The 6000-nt window shown below is 39.8% G+C and overlaps 1 pseudogene; it reads left to right on the top strand.

The window, feature by feature from the left end:
- Positions 1-2714: 2714 nt before the first annotated feature.
- Positions 2715-6000, top strand: part of LOC105309706 — a 93646-nt pseudogene continuing 90360 nt past the window's right edge.

Here is a 6000-nt window from a genome sequence, read left to right as displayed (position 1 = left end):
TAAAATATACAAAGAATTCTTAAAACTCAACAATAAGCAACCTAATTAAAAAATAGACCAAAGACCTAAACAGACATCTCTCCAGTGAAGATATACAGAAGGCAAACAAGCATATGGAAAGCTGCTCCACATCATATGTCATCAGGGAATTGCAAATTAAAACAGGATATCACTACACACCTACGAGAATGGCCAAAATCCTGAACACTGATGACACCAGTGTTCATCAGTGTTCAGGATTTTGGGTTGGTGAGGATGTGGAACAACAGAAACTCTCATTCATTGATGGTGGGAATGCAAACTGGTACAGCCACTTTGGAAGACATTTTGATGGTTTTTATAGAACTAAACGATTCTGACCACATGATCCAGCAATCATGCTCCTTGGTATTTACCCAAAGGAGTTGAAAACTTATGTCCACAAAAACCTGAACATGGATGTTTATAGCAGCTTTGTTCACAATTGCCAAAACTTGAAAACAAACAAGATGTTCTTCAGTAGGTGACCAGATTCATAAATTGCGATACGTCCAGCCAATGAAATATTATTCAGAGCTAAAAATAAATCAGTCATCAAGCCATGGAAAGACAGAAGAAACTTAATACATATTGCTCAGTGAAAGAAACCAATTTGAAAAGGCTGCATACAGTATGATTCCAAATATATAACATCTGGGAAAGGTAAGAGTATGGAGATAATAAAAAGATCAGTGGTTTCCAGGACTTTAGGGGATGGAAGGATGAATAGGCAGAACACAGAGGATTTTTAGAACAATGAAATAATTCTGTATGGTACTGTAATGGTGGATACATGTCATTATACAGTAAGTCTTCATTTTATGTCATTGATGTTTTGAGACTTTAAGCAAAATGACATGTATAAAACCAATTTTATCACAGGTTAATTGATGTAAATAACAGTTAAGTTCCTGTGGCATCTCATCAACATTATAATGAAACGACAGTGACAAAGACCTGCTGTACAATTGTCAATACTCATCGACTGTATAATACCAAGAGTGAAGCCTAATGTAAACTATGGACTTTGGGTGACTATGTTGTGTAGGTTCATTGATTGTAACAAATGTATCACTCTGGTGGAGAATGTTGCTAATGGGGGAGGCTGTGTATGTGTCAGGGCAGGGAATATATGGGGGTTCTCTGTACTTTCCACTCAATTTTACTATGAACCTAAAACTACTTTAAAAAATAAAGTCTGTTAAAAAAAAAGTTTGAACATATAATTGCAGAAATCCACTGACAGTGTTGAAAGAAGACAGTATTTTTCATTCAGCTTTAAATTCACATTCCACAATTGGACTTGCTCCTTATAACAACTCCAGATTAATATATACATGCATATTTTTATAAATCTCCTAATTATTTTATGTGTGCATAATTATATCGTAACATTTTTTTTTTCTTTCTTATAACAGCTTTAATTCGTTAAAAGGAAACACTTAAAATATCTTGTAATTTATGTAATCATGTTTTGGAATTACTTAATTTTTCGTGTGCTGGTGCCTTCCTCCCCCCAGCCCCCCAAATGAAAGTAGTCAGGGCCCCTTATGTATGAAAGGCCCCACTTTCAGTCCCTTTTACAGGCTGGCAATGTCTTGCGCCTCATGCCCTTTTTCCTACTCTGTAGTTTCCTGTAGTTTCCTACCCAAGCCTCCAATTCTGTGAGCAGTTCTGTGATAGGCCTCCCCTCCTATCATTCCCTTTTGTGACCTTCAAGGCCTCACATAATTTCACCCTAACTCAGCTGGCTTTGTCAACCTTCAGGCCTCCCTTCCTCAAAGCCCCAGCCAATCTGCAGGGCTTCCTCCTTGTATGGAAGCTGCCACCCTGGCTGGAGTTTCTACAACCCACAAGTCCCATCACACCATGGGGCAAATGAGCAAATGGGGATATTCTAATTCTGCCATTCCTGGTATCACCACAAGCTTGGATTCATCACTTGGGAGAAAGGAGGAATGCCGGTAAAGCTCAAAAGATTACATTAAAAATCCCATGGTATTGAATTTGATTGGAAGTGTTAACTCATATATTTTATGTCAAAATGTTAAATGTATTTTATTCAATGAAAGGCCCCCAAATAAGGCCAACTGATAGTAGTGAGCACTCTTACACTCAAATTGTGGTCTCTAACCACCCTTCTCCACTGAATGAAGCCAGAGGTCCATAAAGAAATGGCTGATTCCAGGTCTGGGGCAGGAGATGCACAAAGTGAGTTTGGAACATCTAGTGATATGAGATGGCAAGGTAGATACCCAAGACTATCAGTGTCATGTCCAAAAGACTCAGGAGATAATTTGAACGATTCCCACTGGCCAAAGATGGGACAACCACCTGAGCGCCAATACGAATAAGAACTGCAATGGATTGTAAACGCATAAAGTCTGCTTAAATCCATGAGTTCATATGTTGCTAAAAACAAACACAAAATAACTCATTGTCACCACTGGGAACATACTCATTTTGAAAAGTGGTATATAAGAGGGAAAGAACTGAGCATTTATCCTTCTCTTCCTATATCAACTGTACCACTGGATAATCAAATAGTAGATAAGAGGAACTTTTTTGTTACAGATATATTCCTACCACTGAGTGAAGAGGAATAATGGAAATAGAATAGAATTTTGCAGCCCTAATAAATGTAGGCATTAATGGTCAACTTCTAGCATTATAATAGAGAGACAACCAGGCATGACATGCCTCCTGATGAAGGAACAATCACCACCTATGACATAGCCTTGCTAATAAAGAAAAACCTGAATCAAATCAAGCCTCTAGCTCTAATGACAAAGTTTAGGAAATGCAGAGAAGAACGTGTGACTCCTTTACTTTTCAAGCTCCGGTATGTACATGAATCACCAGGGAGCTTGTGAAGATGAAGTTCTGATCCAGCAGGTCTGGGGCAAAACTATAATACTTTGCATTTCTAGCAAGGTCCTGGATGCTGCTGCTGCTGCCCCCAGAGCACACTCACTCTGAGCAGTGAGGGTTAGATGACCCCATGGAGATGCAAACAGAAAAATCCATACAGAAATAAACTCTGCAGAACAAACAACCTACCTCCCCCCTCCCTCCTCTGAAAAAGTCTTAAGAGACATATTAACCGGACGCAATGGGTGATCCTTGTTTGGATCTTTATTTCAATAAACTGTAAAAAAAGGGGAAAAAAGGTGACATTTGTGAGATAATTGGAAATTTGAACATTGACGGGATTAGTTTCCTAGAGCTGCTTTAACAAAGTATTGCAAAGTGGGTGGCTTAGAATAACAAAAAATTATTGTCTGATAGTTCTGGAGGCTAGAAGTCCAAAATCAAGGTGGTACTGGCAGGGCTATGCTCTCTCTAAAGGCACCAGGGAAGTATCCTTGCCTCTTCCAGCTTCTGGTAGCCCTAGATGTTCCTTGGCTCATGACATCATAACTCCAATTTTTATTTATTTTTATTTATTTTTTAAATTAAGTTTATTGGGGTAACATTGGTTAATACAATTATATAATTTGCAGGTATATATTATAACTTGACACCTGTATATTCTATTGTGTGTTTACCACACAAAGTCCAGTTTCCTTCAGCTACCGTATATTTGGTCCCCTTTATCCACTTCACCCTCCCTCTATATGTGACCCTCTTTAACCGTCTACCTCTCCCCTCCTCCCTCAACTTCTACCCTCTGGTACCCACTAGTCTATAGTCCATGTCCATGAGTCTCTGTTTGTCCTGTTCATTTGTTGCTTTTAGGTTTATATCCCACGTATAAGTGATATCAACTTTTTGTGATATCACTTATACGTGGGATGTAAACCTATGTGATTTTCCACTTTTTCTGTCTGGCTTATTTTGCTTAGCATGATTATCACGAGGTCCATCCATGTTGTTACAAATGGCAGTATTTCATCTCTTCTTATGGCTGAGTAATATTCCATTAAATATATGTACCACAGCTTCTTTAGCCAATCATCTATTGTAGAACACTTTGGTTGCTTCCATGTCCTGGCCACTGTGAATAATGCTGCTATGAACATCGGTGTGCAAATATCTTTTCAGGTATGGGTTTTCAAGTCTTTGGGGTAAATACCCAGTCGAGGGATTGCAGGATCATATGGTAGATCAATTCTTAGTTTTTTGAGGAACCTCCATACTGTTTTCCATAGTGACGGTGCCAATTTGCAGTCCCACCAGCAATGTATGAGGGTTCCTTTTTCTTCACATCTTCTCCAACATTTGTTATTACTTGTCCTGCTGATTACAACTATTCTAACAGGTGTGAGATGATATCTCATTGTAGTTTCGATTTGCACTTCCCTAATAGGTAGTGATGTTGAACATCTTTTCAAATATTTGTTGACCATTTGTATGTCCTCTAGGGAGAAGTGTCTGTTCAGGTCCTCTGCCCATTTTTTGATTGGATCATTTGTTTTTTTGTTGTTATTGATAACTCCAAGTTTTACACGGTGTTCTCTCTGTATTTCTTCCCATGATATTTCCTCTGTGCAAGTCTGTCTTGATGTCCAAATTTTCTTCTTCTAATAAGGACACCAGTCAGATCAGAGTGGACCCACCCTATAATGACTTCATTTTAGCTTAATCACCTCTATAAAGAGTCTATTGCCAAATAGACTCCCATTCTGAGGTACTGACGGTTAGGATTTCAACATATCTTTTGGGGGGGGGGGAGGAGATACAATTCAACCAACAACACTAGATATTTGATAATATTAAGGAAATAATGTTAATTTAAAAAATGGTGTTATAATGTTATTATTGTTATGTTTAAGAAATTTTTTCTTCCTTCAGAAAAACATACTAAAATATTTACAAATAAAATGGTATGATGTATACAATCTGCTACAAACAATATGGGAGCAATTATGTGGTAAATACAATCCTGTAATAGATGAAATAACATTGCCTTGAGTTAATTGTTGAGACTGGGTAACAGGTATACAAAGGGTCATTATAGTATTCTGTTTACTATTATAAAAAGTTTGAAGTTTTTAATAATAAAAGGAAAACAAAAAATATGAACAAAAAAACAACAAAAATGAAAAACTTTCCACAATGCTGACTTGGCCCAGTCTCTATATTGGATTGTCCCCAAGCCCACCTTTTCCTGTTACAAGAGTCCCCTCCTATAGGAAGCCTAGCAGGGGCTATCCTCCTGAGTCCCCAGGAACCTCTGGGGCCCACACATCCTACTGGGTGTGTACAGTGGACCCCCCCCCCAAACTTCCTTCACTCCCCTGCCACATGGTAGCCTCCTCTCAGCCAGCTTTCCTTGTACAGGAAAATGCCTACAGAAGTCTTTGCCCTCTTGGGGGCAGCCACTGCTCAGGGAAGAGATACTCCAGCCCCAGTGCAGCAACAGGCTGGAAGTTCATGCAAGCCCATGTGTGTGGGGTGGGGGAAGGTGAGATTGGGGGTGGGCACTGCCCTGGGCCCCATCTTCTTCACCACAAGGGCAGGCCATATGGTCTTTGAATGGACAGTGGCTTGAGGACATGCTTCCCCCATCCCTTCCAACCCCCAAAAGAATTTGGCATGCCTCTACTTGCAGTTATTTCTTTTCCTGCTCTCTGAGGGGCTCTGGGCCAGGCCACAGGGGGAGGGCATCAAGGCCCAATGGTCCCCTGATAGGAACGCTCTGTTCATCAGTAGGGAAGAAACCTACAAGCAGAGAGTGTCCCCCAAGAACTCTGTGAATTCTGTCCCAGGGTCCCTCCCTGCAGGAGCAAGACAACCTTATGGATATTAATGACAAGACAGATTGGCATTGTGAGAAATTCTGAGATCTTAATGATTGTTTAAACTGCACAGATTAACACCTTTAAGAAAAAAGGCTTCTGTAAGTATAACCTCATACGGAGATAATATAAAAAAGTCTGAACTCAAGGTCCCTTGTGAAAGCAAAGCTCAGCTGAAATGGCCCCTGACCTCTTCTGGGTTACCTCACAGACCCTGCCCTGCTGGTTTTCCACAAAAGCT

Source organism: Pteropus vampyrus, unplaced genomic scaffold, assembly GCF_000151845.1.
Source record: "Pteropus vampyrus isolate Shadow unplaced genomic scaffold, Pvam_2.0 Scaffold818, whole genome shotgun sequence".
Taxonomy (NCBI): Eukaryota; Metazoa; Chordata; class Mammalia; order Chiroptera; family Pteropodidae; genus Pteropus; species Pteropus vampyrus.
This window is presented reverse-complemented; position numbering and strand designations above follow the sequence as displayed.